This window comes from Mytilus californianus, unplaced genomic scaffold (assembly GCF_021869535.1).
Source record: "Mytilus californianus isolate M0D057914Y unplaced genomic scaffold, xbMytCali1.0.p SCAF_4, whole genome shotgun sequence".
Taxonomy (NCBI): Eukaryota; Metazoa; Mollusca; class Bivalvia; order Mytilida; family Mytilidae; genus Mytilus; species Mytilus californianus.
Genome location: NW_026262690.1, coordinates 49,093,817 through 49,119,857, shown reverse-complemented (window position 1 = coordinate 49,119,857; position 26,041 = coordinate 49,093,817). Strand labels below are relative to the sequence as shown.

The 26,041-nt window shown below is 32.1% G+C and overlaps 1 protein-coding gene across 7 annotated transcripts in view; it reads left to right on the top strand.

Moving 5' to 3' along the window:
- Positions 1-26,041, top strand: part of LOC127738170 (sodium channel protein para-like) — a 124,023-nt gene that overhangs the window by 20,504 nt on the left and 77,478 nt on the right. For 5 of the 7 annotated variants that reach the window (XM_052249314.1, XM_052249313.1, XM_052249316.1 and 2 more), the window contains exons 1-2: positions 1,145-1,357; positions 8,323-8,397. The gene's annotated coding sequence lies outside the window, so the exon portion shown is untranslated. Of the gene's footprint in view, positions 1-1,144; positions 1,358-7,291; positions 7,415-8,322; positions 8,398-26,041 lie in introns of those variants that run through there. The other 2 variants (XM_052249312.1, XM_052249311.1) reach the window with 2 other exon arrangements.

Here is a 26,041-nt window from a genome sequence, read left to right as displayed (position 1 = left end):
TTTATGTGAGCCACGGTGTCTCCGGATTTCACGACCTCCCTCTAACAATAAACTAAATAATACCTAAAATACATCAAATCCCCACTTCTAAGCCATATATATTCGTAATTCCCATGATAACTTCTTTCTGATGCACTGTGTACTTTGTCACAATGATTATACACCGCCTCTTGTGTCATAAAATAGCGGCGAAAGATACCAAAGGGCCTGACATTCAACTTGTTGAATATATCGATAACCTACATGTAATTCCTACTTGCACCAGTTCCAGAATGTGTATAATGTGCCTTTCTTTTATTGGTTCGATTTTTATGAATGAAGGGTAGACGAATGTGTATGGTTTAGTCCACTAAAAGAGTTCATCCTAGTTTATGGACTGTAATTTTAAAGACGTGACCTTTCGTATTTAAATCTGGCCAGAGGAAACAACTCAATTCAGTAAGATATAGATTCGGGCAATACAAGACATATTATCGGTAATAACGATGGACAGTCTAAATGTTCTAAGAAAAAATGTATGGGTCAATCGTAAGGCACACAACCAGTGACACCCCGATATGGTTTTTTTTTATGGGGGGCGCTTTTCATTTGCCCCACGTATTGGGCTAAACCTTAGTGTCTTTTTTTTTTATAAAAGAAAATTAAAAATAAAAATATGTATATCATATATTTTTATTTCAGTCTCATTATTGTTATAAAAAAGAGAAAAAAAGTCTCCTATGTATTTATTAACCAATTCTTGATTGAATGCAAACCATTTTAGTATAAAGTTAAATTAATTATCCTAACGTTAACTTAACCCTTTATTTATAAAGTTATATAAGGTCGGATATCTGTTTTATCAATTGTCAATGAAATCAATCGTCTTTTTGTTAAATTTTGTTCATTCGTTAAAAGGATATTAAGTATATGCTTTGTTATAAAAGGCATTGGATATCAAAGTTTAGTGTACAATTTCATACTTTAACATATTCTTTTTCGTTCTATTTGTTCCAAAAAATGTATGGACAAAAGGGTTTTTTTTATGATAAAATGCTCTGAATCGTATCTGAGCCACGACCTATTCTCTTCTTGCACAATCATTTAACTTATCATTTATGAGTAATTAACCGTTATGTGTTGATTAACTACTCCAAATTATAAAACACCAAAGAATGTTTTATTTCATATGTACAATAATTACTTAAATGGCTTACCCTTTCACAAAATAGGTTCAAACAACAGATGACTGCATACTGATATTAGTATTGTTGGTGTACAATAAGTGAAAACTTGTGAAAATAACTTGGAATACTCATTCTTTTAAATTTCTTGCAACACGGAAAAAAATAAATGGTATAAAATTGCGTTTTGACAGGTATGTAAATACGTATGCATCAATACATAAATAGTGGTGCAAAGAACATTTTTGACAGAAGTTACAATCAATATTTCTTTGTTAGCTTTTGCATGTGAAATCAACACGCCTCATGTAATTATGACTGCCTTATAGATATCTATAGAGATTTTCGGTCAATTGACCAATAGAGAGAATCGATCAAATAGGATTCTTCCGGTTCCTGTCGTTCCGTGCAGAACCATTTTATTCTAAAAGACTATGTGGTTTTTTCCAATTTCTATTTGAAAATGTCTTGTTCAATTGTGAACAGGACAAAATTTATAAATTTCGATTTAAACAGCAGAAAACACAAAAATTAGGCATCGGATGGCAAATTAGAAAACACACCAATTGACACCGACACGAACGCCATGAGAACCAGTAAGTTATACTGCATGATGAATTTGGTTCATGTACAAACACTTTGCTAAAATATTTTTTTAACGCATTGTAATAAAAATGCTTATTTGTCCGACCAACGTATTAATATATGTCGAAAGTTTTTTGTTTTCTTTTTGTATCAGAGACACATTCTTTTTAAGTATTTTGGTCGACTTTTAAAAAAAAAATGGCAATTCTGGATGGTAATTAAGTAAAGGATATTGGAAACTTTACGAGATGATTTCAGCTTCCCAATTGTGAACTTTCCATTTCTATGTAGCAACATTCCAGTAGCGCCTGCATACGGAGTATGTATTTCCCAGTTGCAATTGATACGATATTCCAGATCTTGTTGTTTTTCCTATCTTGATTTTCTTGATAAAGGGTTGCTGTTCACAAGGAAGCTATTAAAGCAAGAGTTACAAGTAGGGAGGTTGAAATAGTCCCCTCCGTACGTAAGTTATACGGACGCCATCACGAGTTGCTTGATCGTTATGGAAAATATATATTTCACAGATTCCAACGGATATGTTCCAATTTTCGTAACTACAATCCCATCCCCTTTTCCCCGAATGTGACCTACCGAATTAGACTTATCACAGGGTGTGTACTAACGTGAGCAACACGACGGGTGCCACATGTTGAGCAGGAACTGCTTACCCTTCCGGAGCACAGGTTTTTTGTGGGGTTCGCGTTGCTCAGTCTTTGGTGTTCTATGTTGTGTTTTGCGTACTATTGTTTGTGTGTTGGTCTTTTTTTTTTAGCCTTGGCGTTGTCAATTTATTTTCGACTTATGAGTTTGAATGTCCCTTTGGTGTCTTTCGTTTCTCTTTTTGAAACAAATAATTCTTAAAATTAATCGAGAGCAATAGCGTCAGTATGTTAAAATCGGCAAACTATTATTCGTGAATTACTTCATTTTCAACACAGTCCCTATATATTTGTTTTACTTTTTCCAAAAACACAGACTCACGATAACTATATGAATTAACTTGTACATGTAAGCATACAGTCATTTAATCTGATTGAATAAAACGATCAATGTAATCTCATTTAAAACGACAATTGTTTTGTAATTCTATTTGCATATAATATACAATTTGTAAATGTAAAGTTTTGGAATAGTATATTTATATATCTATATAAAGAGCTACCTGTTGTATAATCTGACACAGAACCCATCCAGTGTACTTTAGGCAGACTCAATATCATGTTCTGCTGTTCCCTCGCACAATATCATTAAATATCGTTTAGGAGTATATCAGCAATCAATTATTGTAAAGTCGGAATTCGTTGTCAGTTTATTCTCAGGAGGGATCAATGACAATTTCGAGAGAGAAAAAACTAGGCAAAACGAAATCTGCCTTTGTCTGAAATATACCACCATACGTTACATACAATACTTTGATATATACCACCATACGTTACATACAATACTTTGATATATACCACCATACGTTACATACAATACTTTGATATATACCACCATACGTTACATACAATACTTTGATATATACCACCATACGTTACATACAATACTTTGATATATACCACCATACGTTACATACAATACTCTGATATATACCACCATACGTTACATACGATACTTTGATATATTATTAATCGAATATTTTTAAGGATGTGTGATTCGTTAAAACTTGATCACATTTACATTTGTATTTGCTCAGTTTGCACGCCAATACTGTGTGTTTAGCTTTTCGTAGGTCAAAAACAGCATATTGCACAGGGTATACAGCATGTTCCTAAAAATAGATTCTAGAAATCCCCAATTTTACATTGTTCATGCAATAGTTGTTGATTAATAATATAACAATTGTAGTCTTTGGTTGAGGTCAATACGATGTTATATCGACCCAGAGAAGCATATCGACCTCGGACTTCGTCCTCAGTCAATATGCTTCTCTTAGGTCGATATAACCTCGTATCGACCTCATACAAAGGCTATAATTGTATATTATACCACCATACGTTACATACAATACTTTGATATATACCACCATACGTTACATACAATACTTTGATATATACCACCATACGTTACATACAATACTTTGATATCGAAATACGATTTTTTAAGCAGTTTTATAATATTTTGTTATACCATTTCCATAATATTTAAGTTCGTGAAAATGACTTTATTTTATCTTTTTTGAGAAAATATAGTTATGTTTTGCTGTTCCTTTTACGGTGCAACTAAATACAATTAATTTTATTTTATCTTAAAAACTATGTCACAACATGCTTTTTGCAGAATACTTGAATGTTTGTTAGAACTGAACTAGAGTTAACAAAACATTGTGAATAAACAATTCAATCAATATGTATTGATTTTTTCCTTATTTTCCAAATCCGAGGGTGGATGACCTTTTCTTCATCTATATCCCAAGAGGAGTTCATCTTTTCAGAACCTTCGGTAGCAGTGGCAATCGATATTGACAGATAAAGTATTTTCACCACAGAAAAGGATTATTTGGCTGTTTGGAATCTATTTATTCTTCAGAGATTTCACGAACTATATGATATAGATACAAATTGAGGGAGATACGTTAATGAAACAGCAACATAATGACCCACAACGGCAAATCTAGCGGTCAACTATCGGTCTTCAAAAATTCACTAATGTTTATACAATTTAATAGTCCTGAGTCAATAAAAGATGAAAATAAATCTAACCGAAAATATCACAAAAATACCGTCACCATCCATCAAATTTCTCAAAAGATATAACTACAGACAATCTTCGAACGAAATCGCTGGCTTGTGGAGGACACGTAAACAAGTTTTGGCGTGGTTAGATTCGTTTTTTGAGACCCCAACTCTCCTGTTTTAATCTATAATATCATTAACAAAATATAGGCACAAAATATAAAAAAAGCAAAAAATAGTTAATACATTCAGAGATTGCTAGCAGCTAATTGAAGTTAGCTCAAAGTACCTAACCTCCACGTGAAATCATGCCGTCATACACTCTTATGTGGCGACAGTATTTCGGTCCAAGGTAATTTAAAAATTGCAGCAATTCAGTTTTACTGGCTAAAACAGTATTAGTAGGCGCAAGAGCTTCTATGATATAAATGATACTACCCTTACCATTTTATTACGTTAAGTTTTGAATAACATTAACTGGTAAGTTATCAAATTTTTATAATTGATAAATGACTTGTTTCTTCCTTTTACTGTACACATTGTATTATGTAAGATTGTGAATATTTTTAGCTTATTTTAACCAAGGTTTCTGTATAAATTTTTAAAGTGGGAAATAAAATACAAAATAAGGCTGCGTTCAAAGTGATTGTGTACCTGAATGTGCCAAATTATAAAGCCTGTCTGACCATCAATGATCTGTTGACAACTTATTTCCATGCAAAGTTCGCTTATGATGTCTCTTTTAAAAAAAAAGTTACGAAAGAACAGTTAATATAGTTTTTTGAAAGACCAAACGGTTACACGAATGCAGCACGATCTCAAATAACTGCACACTAGCTAATTATTATGTGGATGTAAAAACTAAGAGTAATAATGTCTTATTTATGTATAGCATTGTTTAACTGACAATTTGTTTATGAATTTAAAAAACAAGAAAGTCGAGTTCTTTTGAATTGAAATATTTACAAAATTTTATAGTTCAAGCATATCATAAAAGCACTTTAAAACGTTCGTTATAGACAATAATACAATCAAAGCTAATTAATTAATTTATCCCAGGAACGTGAAGCCCTAGTTTTATTCCAATCATTTTCTAGAAGTAAAATGTAGTTTATGTTGTTGAATGCATAATTATATTCAAAAAGTATAACTATATTAGTACGACGTTCCAAAGGTCTAAACGTATTTTAGTCAAATAGATGGACTTCTGGCTATCAAACTACATGTACAATCTAATAAATTTTGTGTGTTTCATCCCAGAAGTAGCAAATCAATAGACTTTTGTGTTTGATGTTATATATCATTTATGTTTCAATGTCAGTTCGCAGCTTTTGAAGCTGATTGCGTTGAATTATAACAACTAATGACCCGGATCCTTTGGCAGATAACAATTTATATTATTTATTAGTATAAGAAAACAATTTTGCTAATAGGTAATTATTGCTTTGTCTCGTTCCGAGATGTCATTATCAATATCTTTACACTTACAATCCTGTAAACCGACAAAGATATTCAGTTTTAATATGGAGGTAATAATGCTTCATTAACTGTTGGCTTAGATCATATCACATATTCTCGATTCTATAGTTACAGACAGCCATTGTAGATGGAATATTGATCGGAAAATACAATGCAATGTGTGTGTAAAACTTTTTTTAATCAGCATACAGTTATTAAGATTGATCAAATGTGCACCATAGAGGCTGCATGGACGGCAACAATGAGTATGTTAAATGCATGTTCGCAGAAATGAATAGGTCAGCATTGTTTTCTTTCTTTTTGATCATATGTCAAAAAGTGTTAAAATCAAGTATTTTGCTGTCATTGTTACTTTTCAATTAAGCCATTTAATGTTTTGTAGCGAAAACTTAAGATTAATGGGGGTACACAGTGTAATGTGAAAAGAGATGCATTCTGTTTGTTTTCTTCGTGTTGTATATGTGTGTGTTTTCTTTAAGTTTAGATTTTGTTCATTGACCATGTCATTGAGAAAATCAATTACATTAAAGTATGTAATCGCATTTTTCCTGCAATCGACCAACTATTGTACAAATAACAGATATTTTTTTGTTTTATTTGTACTTGTAAAATTGAAATCACCTGTTACTCCGCTTCCTTATTGAGCAAACGGTAATGTGAATATTTCTTTTTGTGTGACAGTTCATTTTCGGGTCCTCCTCGCTGTCCGCGTTTAATCTATGTCGATTTCTTTGAAAAATCAGAGACAACTATTTGGATTTATACAACTAAACAGTAAAGTGTCGGGTGCAAAATTACAGAATAAATATTAAAATATGTACATTGTCTAAAATATAAAACTTATTTGTACTCCCTACGAAACAGGAGAAAGGTCGGCGAGCCTCGTTTTTTGTCCTGTTTCTACAGCTCTTACAAATAAATTATATATTTATCGACAATGTACATATATCTTATATTTATATATTTGTGCGATTTAAACATCATTATCTACTCAGTTACTGATAATTCAGATAGCCAAGTGTGGTCTACAGCTTTGCAGATTTTGCGATTCAGTAGTATTCTGTGACATGAATGCGTACAAATAAAGGACTAGTTGTCAAGTATCTTTCAATACAAACTTCGGATACGTCATTCATCGCGATGCTATCAATAATATTAAATCATTAATGTTCGAATTAAAACCTTACATTAATATGTCAGGCCAACTTATTCGGAGCAAATCTAGCTTCAAAGAGTTATTTGTTTCGAGTTACCTGTATTGAATGGTAAACTATTGTCACCTGATAATACCGATTATACAAAAAAGATAATGAAATTATTTATATAGTCTTCTCATTAATTTTGCAAGATATGAATCAATACCACTACTAACTGATTATAGTCTCTTTCTACCTGGATTAATAGTATATTTTTTTCTCTCTCTTTCTACCTGGATTCATAGTATATTTTGCCGGAAAAATCTTGTACAGCTAAATAAATATTTGGAATTCAAAAAGGAAAAGCAAATATGTAAGTTAATCTTTGTGTTATTGAAGTATAACTTTTATATAAACGGCTGCAGACATAACTATGTTAGGAATTTTTCGTGTTACGAGTACATCGCATACTAGGCGTGGTCAGCGTTGTTGAGATGAAGAAGACGTTACAAATCCTTTCCATAGACAATTCCTTTTTATATGTAAAGTTATATTTGCCAAGGCAATATATCTCAATGGGTGATATGCCCAAATCCAGTTTAATAAGATAAAAGAAGAATATATTGGAGAAGCAGTTAAATGCAAACTTAATCTCTTTATTCTTATAGTGAATCCGCGACCCAAGTCACGATACAAATATTATATACATTTTTATGTTGTTTTTTTTTTTATTTCGGCGTTCAAAATTAAATTCATTTTTGATATAAGAATTGACATATATGAAGATTTCCGAATGACTTGCATTAGCCTCAAGGTTATGCAGACTGGTGTTTACTAACACCAATAAGAATCTATAAGTGAATGGGCATCATCACTTTATCTTTTAACTGAAAAGACCAAAGGTTTCGGTCGCTAAGTGGAAAAAAAGTTTGAATGCATCAAAAGTATGGATCCATCAAAACTAAACACACCAAATTATCCTAGTGCCTTAGAGAGTTGACTGTTATCTGGTTAAGGTACATTTTTTTTACCGTTAGAGGTGCACGAAATGACAGGACATTACATGAATAAACAAACCCCAGCAAGAAAAATAAAACATTAACTTTGGTGCTCCGCAGGATAAATGTTGTTGCTTCACTAATAATACCCGTCGTGTTAGTAATGTCAGAATCCGAGAATGAAATAAGTACATGTTCAATTTTCCGAATTAAAAATGAAATATATTCGTGAATTGCTGGTGGACATTATTTCAAATCTTTTCTCTTTTTTTCTTATTTTTAGATTATACCATGGGATTTATTATGTTATTGGAATACTTTTCATCGAAATGTTAGTACAGAGCAATAGAGAAAGAAGGTAAGCACGCTCAATGAAATTAAGTTATAGAATAAATAATTCATTCTTTATATTGCAACTACTTTTATGTCATGCTAAATAAAAGCATGTACACCGAATACAGAGTATATATATGTGATGTCTATTGGGACATGGCTTGTATTGATTGTTTTTCACCTACATTTTTTGTTTCAGACCAATACATAACCATCACGAATCAAGTTCAAACTGAAACGTGTGTTAAATAAAAGTAAAAATAACAATTAAAAATTTGATCATGGTGATTTTAATCAGTAGCTCCTCACAGACGCGTCCATATTTTTTTTATTGTACTCATAGTAAAAATCATGTTGCTGGTCTCATGCTCGCCTCGAGTTCCGAATTGGTATATCACGTTTCTGTGCCAATTAAGCGTCGAGAAGAAGAGCAAACAATGTGTGGCTCGAAGTCAGTATAATGTGTCCTAAAAGGGAGATATATCTCAATATGGACTATTACATTGGGGACTTGCATGATAACAAACCTGACTCAACGTGTCAGTCTAGTACAAAGCAAGGCTCATATTCATATCCTATTTACATGGCATTATCCTGAACAAATATGTAATAGTTATCACAGGACATTTAACAGCCATTCATCATTCAATCTCATGAAAGCAAACGGGTTTTTTTATTCCACATTTCAAGGTTTCTGAAAAATCAATAATCTACTTAAACGGGAAAAAAAACCATTTTTTTCTAAATTACTGAAAAAATTTGAAATAATTTTAAACGATGCTGTATGCAATGGAAAATTATCAACATTTGAGAGAGTCCGATATTAAAGAGTTAGGAACGTAATCATAATAAATATAATGTACAAAAGCTAAATCCTTTAAGGTACTAGCTTTTCTTGCAAAGAATTATTAAATGAACAAATAAAATGTTTTGGGTTTTTCCTACAATTAATTCATCTGAAATGATCAAATTAGCGCCCTGCTGATGCCTTGTACTTAAATGTACTTTAAGAATTTGTCTAGTATTTACAAATGTATAAAATATCACATTTTAAATAAAAAATGCAATAAAGAATGATGTTCATTGGTGTGTGGTGTTGGTCTTATCAAGCATGCATCAGTCTACATTTCCATTGTAAGCAGTGTCATGTTAGTATAAATCTTTCTCTCAACTATACATTACTAAAAGCATGCTTGACTTAAAGAAATAGATTCGTACCGTAAGCTTATCGTATTAATAGTTGTCCATATTTGTACTGTACTGTAGAAGTACAGTAGGGTTCAACTACTGCGTCTCGTGACCTTATATCGTTGTCACGTTCGTTGGTTATAAGATCATACTTTTTTTCGAAACAGCTGATTGCTTGTTTTATCAGGTTTCACATGTAGTACCTGCATGAGATGGTACAAAGCAGACGATAAAGTCTAAAGACAGACTTCAAATTACAAATATGTGAAAGAATCTTATATTTTTATAAAAATGTGCAATCATACAGAAATATATATCTTTTGAATCAGCGCAGAACCTGTAATTACATAAGCAGTACATTTTTTTCTCAAAACATACACAAAGAAATACAATACATAATAATACATTAAATTTTTAGAAAAGACAATAAACGTATTTAATTAATTTATAATGACAAATCATTTGAATAAGCGAATGGAAACTTAAGTTTTAAATATCCTCGTTTGTAGCAGAAACCGTTTTTATTATATATTAAATATAGGTGGTCAAAGTAATCTTCTACTGTAATGTTACTTTGGGTCGAAACACGTTGGAATTCGATCACTGAATATTGTTGGAAACTTCGCACGATGATATTTGCCCAAATATAATAAATATATTAACTTTTCAATAAATTTTTAAATTGAATTCCAACAACCTTTGCCTTTATTTCGGAAATGAATAACAACATCCCTTTATCCTTTTCAGTTTATTGACATATTTGACAAATTTTTAAATGCATTCTTTAAATAAAGTAGTATGTCATAACCTCTGCCATTGTGCAGTGTGTATACGTTTACATGTCATTTACTCAATGATTAGCATACGCATTGTATGTTTTATTGCACAGACTTGGAATAAGTACATCTTTTATCTTTTAAGACGTTTAGTGACAATATATATTCATGTAATCGTTGCATTATTTTTGGAAGAATATTGAGTCAGTCGTGAGAACTTGGTAAGTGTTTCCATCATGCAAACTTCCCATCATATTGCCACAGATCGAATTGACAAATGATGTCTTGTAGACGCAACGATATCTTATTTGCATTTCAAACAGACATATTCTAAATAATTGAGTGCTCCGAGAAACATGCCAGCAAACGCGACGCAAAAAGACGGGAAAACTGTCATTGGTATTTCCCGATCCATTTAAACATTATAAACAACATGTAATGCCACAATCGTTATAGAGATGTAATTAGTTTTTAACGTTCTGTGTCGGTCGCGGTTTGACCTGCTTGATAAACTGTTCCTTTAACTTGCTCTAAAATATAACAATAAACATATAGACCAACCTTACAATGAATGGTAGATCTGATTCTTTACTTCCTCCCTATAGGACTGGACTCTATACATCTTTTTTTATACTGCAACTAGATGTGTTTATTTCCTAAATATAGTAACAAAGCCATATTTTGTGCTATGTCAATTTTATCATTGATCACTTTTTCCACAATCAGGGGTTCATTTAGGGATGAAAATAAGTTTGAAATTTGTGTTGCTAACTAAACAGCTATTAATGTATTAATTTAAGTTGTAGTATAAAAACAGTATTAGGTCAATGTCAGAAAAAATATAAAGTTTTTTGTATTCGGTACAAAACTGGAGAAGGGCTCGGTAAAACCTCGCCCTTCCCCAGTTTTTCAGCCTCATACAAAAAAGTTTATATTTTTCGGACATTGACCTAATATTGTATATATATAAACATTACATATATATTTTTTGTAAATATACAATAATAAGCATTAATTTGCCTTCAGTATGTTTTCTGGGTAAGGTCATTCACATATCAGATCTTTAACTTAGGCGCATCTAAAATAAATTGGAATATAAAGGAATTTAAATAATTTTTGTGTCTCTTGTCAAACTATTGATAAGTTTGATTTTGACTAGCTTATGTTTGATCTCGACATAACTATAGTGTTGTGACTCGGGAAGTTTTTGCTTCAAGTTAACTGTTACACTAATGAATTACAAAATATACATAATGAGTTTTATTATTGAAATTCAAAAATGAATGCTAAAACGTACCACTGAGAATTGTTTTACCTATAGCAGAATTAACACCATTTAGTTTTTGATAAAAAATCATAAATGACGCATAAAAAATGATAACAGATTACCCCCCCCCCCCCCCCCACCCCCACCCCCCCCCCCCCCCCCCCCACCAAACTAAAAATGTAGACGTGAGTTCCCGACTTCTTCGAAGTAGATGTACACACAAAGACAAACATGACATCACATGATCCGGATCAACAATTTTTGAAATATATTTCCAATAGTGTTAAACCTGCTTTACAATTAAGGTGATAGTCTGCACTTAAACTAAAGTCGGAGACAATTACCAATGAATTTTAAATGATTTACTGACTCACGACAATGTTTCCAATTAATAATAAATATATTGTAGACATGATTTTGATTGACTCCAGATGGGGCTGTTAAAAATACATGAAAAGCAATGTTACGTTAGTGTTATCTAAGAAACTCAAATAATTAAGAAATTCTCCTTTTATTTGAAATAGTTTTTAAAATGCATTTCCAATTATATTTTTATTTAGCTTCTTTCAGAGGTTCATGTTGCTTAGTCTTTAGTTTTCTATATAGTTTATTGTGAAAAATGTGTGGAAAATTTCGTCGTTTTGCGACTGCGTTATCTGTTCCTTTTCGACTCGTAAGTTCTTGATGTATCGTTTGTATCTTCCACCTATTTTATAACATTATAATGTCAAATGTAAACTGATTATTTCTATTCTGTGAATGCTAGAATCCCGTAGCACAACAGTATAATATAGAGTTCCCCTTTACATACAAGTAGTTTCATGCCCTTCTTGAAGTAAGTATAGAGTGTTGACGCTAAGGCTACAGACGTACATCTATCGTCATTTAAAATGTAAGCCTGTTGGTCTCCTTTCAAAGATGAATGACAAGATTGCCAATAATAAAATTGTTCACTAAAGAATAAAATGACGAGAAACGTCATATACTTACACACGTACGGGTAGGATCGTCAACCATCAACAATTGACAAAGATCCATGTCGTCAGATTAGCTTCAAAGGGCTCCTCCTCAAAACTGAATGTAAAAAAATTCAACATCGACAAATAGTGTATAAATATGTAAAGCATTTCATTAGTTTCAGTAAAATATAGTGTTTTTAAACGAAGAAAAAATAGTAAAATAAATTAATCAATTGAATCACAAAAATCCTGGAAAATAATTACATTTTTTTTTAATGTAAATAGATATAAGAAGATGTGGTATGAGTGCCAATGAGACAACTCTCCATCCAAGTCACAATTTGTAAAAGTAAACCATTATAGGTCAAAGTACGGCCTTCAACACGGATCCTTGGCTCACACCGAACAGCAAGCTATAAAGGGCCCCAAAAATGACTAGTGTACAACCAATCAAACAGGAAAACCAATGGTCTAATCTTTATAAAAACGAGAAACGAGAAACACTCATGAACCACATCAACAAACGACAACCACTGAACATCAGGTTCCTGACTTAGGACAGGTACAAACAAATGCAGCGTTAGTACTAAGAAGACTTGCGGCTGATTGATGTCTAAACTGATGAACTTGGACGACCTGTGTGTTTTAATATAAAACAAACTATATGAACGTTGCGATAATGCATTAAGCTTTAACGAAGTCATACATTTAACAAAAACGTTTACAATGAATTTGCAGTAATGAAACAAATTAATAGGATCATAATTCACTCTATTTGATGTGTTTCAATAAATGTGTTGCATTCCATGTTCAGCTGGGTGGAAAACAAAAATATGGCATCCGTCTTAATTTTAAAAAACATGCACATCAGCTAGATACTACAGGTAAAGTCCTCCAAACACAATTTTTTTGTCAATTTTGTATAATGTAACAACTAATTCAGAATTAAATTAAAAGAAACAATTGATGTAAGGATAGTTTTTAGACAATTTTCTTGGTTTACAATCATTCTATATAGATACAATTACGTCGCCATTTTAACTATATTCATACCATATTTATGTACCATGTTTGTTCCATTTTCGGTTCAAGTTCAGCATGTCACATCTGTATGTTAATCTTATTTAAAAGTCTGTGGCATAACCCATTTAATGTTGCGAATTTTATAAAAATGTTTTAATTGTTACGCATTGGGGAGAGTACATATATCACGTATCTTGAAATTTTAAAACGCAACGTTGGATTGTGTAAGAAGAAAAAGTGTAATCATTCGGCTTTCTAAACTCCTTGATTCCCAGTTACATTCTGAAGACTTCTGTTAATAAAAATATACCTCAAAGTCCTAAAAAACATCAAACAACAAAACAACAAAACAACAAATCTTTGGTCAAAGATATGCTTCATTATGATTATAGAAAATAGCGAATAATAATTCACTTATATGTAAACAATTTATGTGAAAAAGTTGCCACTAAGATAAATTAGCAAACTCAGTAGAAACAGGTAGATTAAGTCTATGCATGATGAAGAATGTCACAGTTTTTCAATATTTAATGTTGTACGGTTGTTATCTGTATGTTTACAACTTTTGAAAATTTAAAAAAATGAGTAAATCAATTCGAATGGAATTTCGATCGATTGATGTCATCATTATATTCTGGTTTGTTGATCTATATTCTATAAATAACTTGATTTGTTTTGTTTAAATGTTAATATTTATTAATTTTTAGTTATATATTAATATGAAACATGAAAAATACTAGTCAGCGTTTGTTGGTTAATTATGACATATGTCTCGCATATTCTGGAAATTTTTGGTATTTTGTTATATTAAAGTTTCGACAACAAATGAGATTATTAAAGCTAGCCAAAATATGATTAATTGTCACTGATTTAGCTAACAGTATTAGTTCAAATTTTTATTTAGATACAAGAATTTGGTGTCCTAAGAATATATACCGGGGTCAATTTCAATTTTCGCATTTTCTTCAGCATAAAAAGGTTGTAAAATTGGATTGCCCAATTGGATACGGCGTGGCGGTGAGATCAATTGTATGGTGTGAAATTATACGAACATTTTTTAAATAATTGAATGATACACGCAATTTAAATTTATTCTTTTGTCTATTGTCCTTCGAACATCCTCTAAACCTTGCCAGGCTATTAGTTTTCAACTTTACATGAACAAATTTTGTTGAAATAAATACATTGTATTCTTGTTTGATATGTATTACCTATCATATACGACATTCTCCATTTGGTTTGGTCCGGATGTCCTTGGCATTCCTCTGCAAAATTTAAAATAACATGTAAACGGAAAATGTATAATAATTAAACTTGTTTTTTGCTCCTGAATTCCAAAATCAAAACAGTACAGTTAATCTATTAAATAACTCCTGCAGACTCTTACATTATTCTATTAGATATCATTATTTATATATCATTTTGATTTTTTGACGCTTACTTGCTTCAGGCATTCAGATGTCTTGCATTTAAGGAAGAACAACAAAAACTGCAGAGCAAATATCATTTTTATTATCTTTTTATGAAAGATATTTTCACTAAAGTCTTATGGACATCTGAGAAGGATGTTATTTCAGATATTTTAAAGTATTCAAAGAGCTAAAAAGTGGCATTATATTACTCGCTAATCATGACTCCTGCTGTGCCGATATATATAACACTTTCTTAAAAAGCATTTATTGGTGCTAAACAATATTTCTGTTTAAATGATATAAGCTAATTTGTTTAAAAAGTTTCGTTTTAAGATATTCGCTCTAATATTTCATATATAATTAGGTTTCATAAAACTTTCCGTTTCGAGTAAATCAGGGGGGGGGGGGGGGGGGTGGTGACGAACCAACACAATATTAGCTAAGTGACAATAGGTAGTTTTTCGGTGGCCAAGTGGTCTAAGTAGTTCATCTACTCTTACATGTATCACAAGCCTGTCAACACTGAGAGTTTAGTTCGAATTCCGCTCGTTGGAAATCGATCTAAATTGACTAAGATTTTCAGTTCTCTGTCGGAGGTATTTGGTTCTTTCCAAGTACTTCGGTTTCCCCCACCTACGACAACTGACCGCTTTGATATAGCCAAGATGCTACAAGTGGCATTAAACATCAACAATCAATCGATCTGTGTTTGAGTTTGCTTTCACTGTTGGCAAGCATTTGTTTGATGCGGTATGTTCTAGTTACCAAATGTCAAACGTTTGGTTATGTGTAAATACACGATAGGAGGGACTAAATTGCACTCTAAAGCATTGTTTAGTATTGATTTAATTGTATCTGGACTTTGTTGTCTCTTAAATCAAATATCTTTAAATTATCAGCTTCTTTATGAACTGCGTTTTATTGATTTGTTCTTGTGATTAACTTTATTCTTTCACTAATAGAGTTTAAAATGGATAGGGTTGGGAACTTGTAAACTAGATTAACCTCGTCACTTGTTCATGAGCCTGTTCGAAATCAGGAACTTCATCAGTGGTAATCTTTATACCATTTCGCCCTTAAGGTAATTTAGTGTAAACTGATGATCTTCGAAAGTATCCGTTGAATTTGTTCTCGTTTTTCTAAACTTTAAGATCTGATATCCAGATGTGTCTTGACTTATGCGTGTTTGTGTCTTTGGCCTTTTGCGTAAATGAGTCGTTTTAGTTGCTGCCTTTTTGGTGTTTATCCAACATTTCATTTTATTCATACAGAAAAAGTTTAGAAGTTACTCAGAACTATATACGAGTAGTTAAGACAAGGTTTTTTATGATTTACTGACAGAACATGTGAACAACTGTGTGCAGCTTTTGTACACATAATTTATGGCGGCTAATATGATTACTTGTACCAATATATCGCTTACAAGATTTGGCATGGCCAAAATACATACATTCTACTCACTGTACCTTTAAAGCATTAAGTAAATCTAACTTCCATTCACACCACTGTAAATTAAGTTGGAAAGATTTAATTACTTAAATAGTCCCATATCATTTATTACTATTGAAATGTTCTGCAATTATATTTCGTAACAGCTATACGTTTTTTACTAAATCTCAAACTAATTTATCGCAGATTCCAATAGGACACGAATGATATAACAACAATAACAAATTCGTTTAAATCTTTCCCAGCCTATAAAGGTATAATCGATTGTTAATTGTACAGATGTATCTTTTTTTTTTAAACCGAAGTAGTTTAAGTAACTGTGATAGTAACACAAAGACACATACATCAAAATACATCTAGAGGCCAACATACAACTATGTTTTGTGAACTTTTTTTAATAGACAGTTGGCATACCTCTGAGAAACAATGGTGCTCCTCTTTTTTTTCGGCCTCGTTATTCATTTGTATGACACTGCCTCCATACATGATCTGTCCACGAATCACTAAAACAAGCCAGTATTTTTCCATTAACTTCACGTCATCTAGATATCGATAGTGTGAGTCGCTTAAAAACTAATATTTATGACAAACGGTGGCTTCAATTTTTTTTTATTACCCTTCAATTTTAATGTGTTTATATATTTATGCAGCATTACATATGAAGTATATATCACCCATATCATTCAATTTTCTAGAGCTTGTGTTTTCTAACAGGATTTCCCCGTTAGTAAGAAACTGCTGAATCCAGGGTTCCTAATGGTAAATTTTACAATTGCCATCATTATTTTGTTGACCGCTATCGGGAATATTTGTGTTTCAGTTGAAGATAGATATCTTAAATTTGTCGTAGCCACCTTCCCATAGCTTTTGATCGAAAGCCACTTATTACCAAATTTGCACTTGCCATGAATTACTCTGTACACTATCGGAAGATCTAAGTTTGGGTCTCCTTGTGCTAAATTTAAAATTTTCTGTGTGTGCTTTTGGTTGTTCATTATCTCTTCGTCTTTTCGTGGAAAATGGAATGACCACAGTCCCATACATGTAACACCTACAATAGTTGTCAAATCAAAATGATTGTATAGTATTGTCAACTACACTTGACGAAAAAAAAATCCCAACAAGTATGAAAGCTTTCTGACGAAAGGTTCTCAAAGGAGTGACGTTCACAAGATATTATTGCGTTAAAATAGTCAAAAACGTATTTTAAGTCCATAACTCACACACAAATTGTCAACTCGATATAACGGTACAGTATAGCCATGAAGATATGATGACAAATGATCCTACCAAGTATGAAAGCTTTCTATCAAAAGGTGTCAGAGTATTGTTGTGATTCGGACGGATGGATGGACGAAGAGTATAACTATGTCCCCCGCGGCGAGCGGCACGGAGAACAAAATTATACTGTCGAACATGATATTACAATATATTCAGGGAACTTTTATTAAATTCATTTTTTTTCAGTAACCCTTGTTCCGTTTTGTAACCAAATTTATGATAAACTGGACATCTTAATTCTCTTGAAAGACTCAGTTGAACGGAGAATATTTCTCAGATAATTCGATATGCACATGTTTGCAGTAGAGTTTCGAGTTTTGAGAAAAAAAATAACAAAAGTTTTTTATTAGGGAACAAATACCAAGAAACAACGAATTGCGTAATTATGAATTGATCGCAACTTTCACTAAATTATAAAATAGATAAAGGGACTTAATATGGAAATTTAATTCCGCCTATATGAATTTGATATAAAAAAGGATAGTTTTCATCTAGTACTTTCGGTAATGTTTCCATCTGTCCTTTTGTTCTTTCTTTGTTGATCTCATGGTAACTACATGTTTGTCTTGGTTATCTTGTGAAGTTAGGTTGCTTTCTGATGGGAATTTACCACAAATCTACCTTTATTCATGTAGTTAGATTGCTCGCTAGTGGTAATATACCCCAAATCTACCTTTATTCATGATGTTACCAATATAGGTTGCTCACTAGTGGTAATATACCCCAAATATACCTTTATTCATGATGTTACAAGTAAAGGTTGCACCCTAGTGGTAATATACCCCAAATCTCTCCTTATTCATGATGTTACTAGTAGGTTGCTCCCTAGTGGTGATATACCCCAAATCATTCTTTATTCATGATGTTACAAGTATAGGTTGCTCCCTAGTGGTAATATACCCCAAATATACCTTTATTCATGATGTTACAAGTAAAGGTTGCTCCCTTGTGGTAATATACCCCAAATATACCTTTATTCATGATGTTACAAGTATAGGTTGCTCCCTATTGGTAATAAACCCCAAATATCTCCTTATTCATGATGTTACAAGTATAGGTTGCTCCCTAGTGGTAATATACCCCAAATCTCTCCTTATTCATGTTGTTACTAGTAGGTTGCTCCCTAGTGGTGATATACCCCAAATCTCTCCTTATTCATGTTGTTACTAGTATGTTGCTCCCTAGTGGTAATATACCCCAAATCTCTCCTTATTCATGTTGTTACTAGTAGGTTGCTCCCTAGTGGTAATATACCCCAAATCTCTCCTTATTCATGTTGTTACTAGTAGGTTGCTCCCTAGTGGTAATATACCCCAAATCTCTCCTTATTCATGTTGTTACTAGTAGGTTGCTCCCTAGTGGTAATATACCTCAAATCTCTCCTTATTCATTTTGTTACTAGTAGGTTGCTCCCTAGTGGTAATATACCCCAAATCTCTCCTTATTCATGTTGTTACTAGTAGGTTGCTCCCTAGTGGTAATATACCCCAAATCTCTCCTTATTCATTTTGTTACTAGTAGGTTGCTCCCTAGTGGTAATATACCCCAAATCTCTCCTTATTCATGTTGTTACTAGTAGGTTGCTCCCTAGTGGTAATATACCCCAAATCTCTCCTTATTCATGTTGTTACTAGTAGGTTGCTCCCTATTGGTAATATACCCCAAATCATTCTTTATTCGTGTAGTTATGGTGCCCCCAAATCTTTCTTTATTAATGTTGTTTGGTTGCTCCCTTATGGCAATGTATCCCAAATCCCCCTTTGTTCATTAATGATTGAAACAAAATGGACAGGAGAGAAAGAGGATTTAGAAGAAAACAATGCAAAGTCTGGTGGTATATTTGTTTTTCATCTGTTGGATGCATTACATTAATGAGATATGTTTTGGTTTAGCAGTATTATTTATTACTTCTCGCATTTGTACAAATAACAATAATATAATAAATACGGAGATTTGGTATGATTGCCAATGAAACTAGAAGTACAGCGAACAAAGCTAACAAAATGATACCTTGCCTCCAAATAAAACAATGGCAAAGTCAATGATATATGTAAAGAAATCCCCAAACAATTCAGAAAAACGAAATAAGACTGAGGTGCACAATAACAGTATATGTAAAAGAATCTATATATTCTAATAAGTCGTTTAGGAGGAGTTGTGGATACATAATGGGTACCCAAAGGATAAAGCAATATCAAAAAGTCCATGTAATGCCCAGAAAAATCTAAAAATTATCGGGATGAACAAATGGAATAACAAATGCAAAAAAAAAACAACTATAAAAGTGGGATTGAAGGACGAACCGACCTCTCCGCCCCTTTAAACTCCCTTTCGGAGGGTCGGTTAATTCAGTTATCTATCAAACATCACATTGGTGAGCAAAACCCATACTGCATAGTAAGCTACAAAATGTGAAACTATTTAAAATAGAAAACCAACGGCCTAATTTAAGCTAAAAACGTGAAAGGAAAAAGCATACTGACATATATACACTACAGTAACAAACGAATACCTCTCTACAGGCTCCTTAATTGGAAAAGCACAACATTAATTTGGCGGGGTTAATAGATATAAGAAGATGTGGTATGAGTGCCAATGAGACAACTCTCCATCCAAGTCAAAATTTATAAAAGTAAACCATTATAGGTCAAATTACGGTCCTCAACACGGAGCCTTGGCTCACACCGAACAGTAAGCTATAAAGGGCCCCAAAAATTACTAGTGTAAAACCATTCAAACAGGAAAACAAACGGTCTAATCTATATAGAAAAAACGAGAAACGAGAAACACTTATGAACCACATCAACAAACGACAACTACTGCACATCAGATTCCTGACATAGGACAGGTGCAAAAAAATGCAGCGGGTTTAAACGTTTTAATGGTACCAAACCTTCACCCTTATCTGAAACAATAGTGTAACATCACAACATAGAAAGACACACTTTAAGTTAAACATGTTTTTGAGCGCTCAATCTTTCTTTTTTTTATTAACTAAATATTTCTATTTATATACCTGTATTGCGAGTTGAACAATTCAGATTTTCCCTACATGTTTTTTATTCGTTTCAGTGTTTACTTACTAGCTGCAAAAATATGTGCTTTAGAAGATTTCTAGTTATCGATTAAAGTGCTGTAGTGTCTAACAACCACTCGTTTTGGTTTAATATCCCGACATGCATATAACGACAATTCCACGTGATGTCCTCGCTAAGTGGATACATATAGTTACGTATTACTAGATAAATTAATATTGGAACTCTAAATATAATAAGATGATAGTTTGTGTTTATCTTATTGGGCTTTCTGTCTATTATTTTCTAAAATCCATTTTAGTGGATTTTTCCTATTAAGTTTGGTAAGTCACAAGAGGCAACCTGCACATACTAATTAGAAACAGTGGTTGCACAAGAGAGCATCAGCAGACATACCAATCCAATATTATATTAATGATAATGGATTATCGAATACATTTGTGGAGTTCATCAGTGAGACGATTTAATGATTTTGTAAGCAAATTACCGTTCCAGTAATGACCAGTGTTGACATATTATGACACTTATTTGACTTCATGAAACAGTTGGTTCAAAAATTGATTTCGGATTAATTCGGGATTATGAAAGACACGATCTAATGAAATATGAAATAATTAAATTATTCCAAATTCTCAGATTCGGCCTTGCTCGGTTTTTGTTATTTTATACGAGTTGTCTGATGTTAAACACAGTGTAAGTACTTGCATGTTTTATAGCTTTTAAAGTTTCACACGTTTCCTTCAGCGTTATACAATCTTAATAACAAAAGTGATTAATCTTTAGATATGAACATGAAATATGTTTCATTGTTTTGCAGATATTAATGCAATTGTATATGTAAAAGTGGCAAAATTGTTGAATTATCAAACCAAGAGGTATTTCTCAAGAAAAGAGACAGGACGATAAAGTGATATGACGTATTTAATATTTTTGAAACTCATATATTTTATATAGTTTAGATACTGAAGCGTTTTAATATGCGGTGTATGCAATTGTATCCATTTTCTCAAGTCCGCTCTTAAAATATGAATGGAATTCAAGTATAACTTTCTAAAACTTACGACAAAAGAGGCAGTTGTTTGTTCCCTATTGTTAATTTCCTTTTTGAACGGTGATGTTCCGTTGACACCTTATTAAGGTGTGTTACATCATTTTCGCTATGCCCGTGTCTGTATATTGATTTTTTTAAATAGATTTCAACATAAATTATAAAGTTTGGGATTTCGTTACCACGGATTACTTAAAACCTTTACTACAATGTAAATTCTTCATAGATACAGAGATTTAATTTAGATGTTTTGTGTACCTGACATCTGATTACAAACGGGACATTACTTCCTAATCTTTATGGTGAAGTTGTTTATGAGAAATTCATATGAACCACTTTAATACATAATTAAACATCTTTTACTGTCCAGTTTTCGTCCCGCGTCCTTCAATGTTTATATATTGGCATTGCACAAGGTCAGGAGTCGGTTTCACAAAAAAACTTACGACTAATATTGATCGTAAGTGTACTGAATTGTTCATGACTTACGATCAATCTTAGTCGTAAGTTTTTTTGTGAAACCGACTCCAGGCTTTTTCAGACAGCCTACGACGTTTTGATACCAAATAATTTCTACGTGTACTGATTGATATTTTAGTCGAGGAAAACATGGTTTATTCATAAGTTGAAATAAGGCTTTAAACTATCTTTCAGCAACAGCGACTAATTTATGATCGGCACTTTGTGTCTTTTGTCATTCATTGGTTGTTTTTGCCTGGTGCCGATCTGATAAGGCAAGCCCTTTCCAAATGATTTTTTTTTAGTTAATTTTTATGGTGTACTGTTATAGAAGGTTAAAAAGGATTGAGCGCAAATAAAAACATGTCAAATCCCTGTACATGCTTTATGCTCCTCTCAAGCCGGGCATCTGTAAACAAGATGGTATCATTCGTTGCGTTATTCATGATTGTTTTTCGTTTAATATTTTAGCATACATCAGACCGTTGGTTAACTTTTTTGAAGTATATCACATTACGTCGGTCCTACTTAATGGTACTTTTGACATCAAATGTTTTTCATCAATTTTCTTAAACAAGTTTGTCATTTGTTTTGCATGTGCAGAAAATCATTAAGGATTGCCTTTAACAGAATAAAACAGTTTCCCATATAAGTTTTACGATTCCAATACCTAGCCTTTTCGAATTCATTGTTAAAGCATTGGGTTTGAGCTTTCCTGGTACAAGCAAGAACGGAAAAGCGGTTCGGACGATCCAGATTTATAAAGCGTTATTTTCATTATTCATTAGCTTTTTGATTGTATACATTTATAAAAGCCATAATAAAATGGTTAATCAATCAATTGATAAATTTTAAAACCGTACAATAAGTGATAATGCATTGAAAATGTCATTTCAATTATTATTTGTCAACCACCTTTCAAGTGATTTTCATCTTCTGTTTATATCTCGTATAGGAGCATATATGTTTTCAAAGATAGCTGAGTTCCAGTAAAGGAGTGCCATGTGTTCTCATTGATAAGAGTATGTATGACACACATGCAGATAAATCATCCTTAATTGAGTGATAATTGGATACTAATTGCGGGAAATGTGTTATTAATTTATCCTACACATTCGTTCATGGAATTTTCATAACTCAATCTATCTTCTGACAGGTTAATAATATATCATGTTTCTGTAGTAAATGGACAGCTACAAGTGTACTGTTAGTGTAATGATATTCAATTAACACATTAAATAACCTGATGGCTCACGATTGTGCGCATGATATTTTACGTTAAAGTAAACCAACTACTTCCATATCTAAAGTGTCTGGCTACGACCAACTATGATTGTTTGAAGATATTCAATAGGAACACAATTTCGTTTTTGCAGTAGAATCTATCTCGAAACTATTACATATATCCCCAGTACTTTCATTTCAGGTCCAACAAAACAATAAACTTGTAATGAGAAATAATAGATAAAAGATTATTTGTATCTTAATTTAGATCTCTTTGCTATAAATTATCACTAATTTATTGAAGTCCGACTCGGTCCTTCTTTGGTTTTATACTTGAGGATAGTTGAACACGATAAACTATGATTATTGTAACAGTTTCCGTTCTGAGAAGAATAGTCTTTCATAGTTATGTCTATATTTCACAGTTAATGGTTTTTGTCTAATGCTGTGACATCCGTGATCTATAAAGCCTACTTGCTTCAGAAGGAACCACTCGTTCATCAATGCAAATGTTTAATGGTCTTCATTTTAACTTAGTCGACTCTTAAGTGGTGATTGTCTCCAAGTTAAGCATATTAGATTTGTAGGTTTTTTACATGTATATATCAAGCAGCAGCCACAACTATAATGCTTTTTCATTTAATGAGGTAAACAAAATGACAAAGGCGCCGCAGGGAAATCGTATGAAATATCCTTGTTTATTATATCAATGACTGTGAAAATGTACTAGTGTCATTAGTGTCTTTTTTATTGTTTGTTTGTTTGTTTGGGTTTTTTTTATTTATTTATTGAAATATATTTATTCTACCTAAAACAAATACTATTTGTACTTCCAAAATAAAAAAAAAATATTCGTCTTTCGTTCACATTTTCAATTTTCCTCTACATTTCAAAAGTGCTCACTAAATCAGACAATCACTCCCTGATGCTCAAATTATGTTGAAAGATCAAGACTGCTTTTACCAACATTGAATACAAAATTAACCTTATTTTCATATCTACTAATACAGCTTGAGGATCATGACTTTATGTAATAATAATATTTGGTAACATGCTAGCCAACACGGTTTCTTTCCACAGGAAGACAAGTCTCCATGCTTGGACACCTTATATTGTTTCAAGTCTAAAATTCTTTGATTTAACCTGGCTTGGGATCAAACATTACGACCTTCCGTACGTGAGGCACGTGAGGCACGCATCCTACATATACGCCAATACCACGGAGAGGGGGATTCGATGATAAAAGAAATTTAAAGTCATTATCATTTGACATTTATTATAAAATAAAGAGAACCGGTGTTGTTTCCGTCTTGCATTAATATTAATTCCTTATTGATTATGTTGTTGAATCGAACAAATTATTTCATGTAGATTTTTTTTAATTGTCTTGCGATCTCAAATTTATAGGAACTTTTCACCACTAACCTTATAGTAAATGGATGTTACATTTATTAATTCCTTATTGATTATGTTGTTGAATCGAACAAATTATTTCATGTAGATTTTTTTAATTGTCTTGCGATCTCAAATTTATAGGAACTTTTCACCACTAACCTTATAGTAAATGGATGTTACATGTATCAATATTTTGAATGATAACTGTCATATATTTTACAATATAATAGTTCATAAACAGAAATAAGGTAATACTAAATATATCCTATTCTTTTGAATATTTCACATATCATGACAACTTTTAATACTGACAACATAAGACAATACAGATATTTTTTTATTGCAAATACAGCACAGGTTAAGAGATTCAACAACCGTTTCGACTCTAATGTTACTTTTGATTTGTATAGTCGCTGTGTTTAATACAGTGTAAAACCGGTTAATGTTACAAGGTTATTTCCTAACGATTTATATTAAGGAAATCTCGAAACCACCGAGAGATTTAATATTGTAGTGACCCTAGTGCCTGCTCAAAACAGATAGTCAGTATTCAATCCAAAATATATTGACAATGCAACATTAAAAAAATCTCGAAACCACCGAGAGATTTAATATTGTAGTGACCCTAGTGCCTGCTCAAAACAGATAGTCAGTATTCAATCCAAAATATATTGACAATGCAAAATTAAAAATAGTAATTAAATATATAGAACACATCTTAACAAACCGTAGAATGAGTTAAGATTCTTTTCAATATATGATTACAATGTAAAAATCGTCAAAAGTATAGTATAATAGGCAACACTTCTGTGTCGAGATGAATTGTCATTGATATGGTCATAATATAGATTAAACTGATTAAAAAACTTTGAATTTTTCGAAATACTAAGAATTTTCCACCCCAGGAATAAATATCCTTAGCCGTATTTGATAAAACCTATCGGAATTTCGGGTCCTCAATGCTCTTCAACTTCGTACTATATTTGGTCTTTTGAACTTTCTTTTATTCGAGCGTCACTGCTGAGTCTTTTGTAGACGAAACGAGCGTCTGACGTACAAAATTGTAATCCTAGTATCTATGATGAGTTTATAAATAACGTTTAGTATAATAGGTAAACAAGAATAACCCAAAGTTAATGATTATTATCGAAAT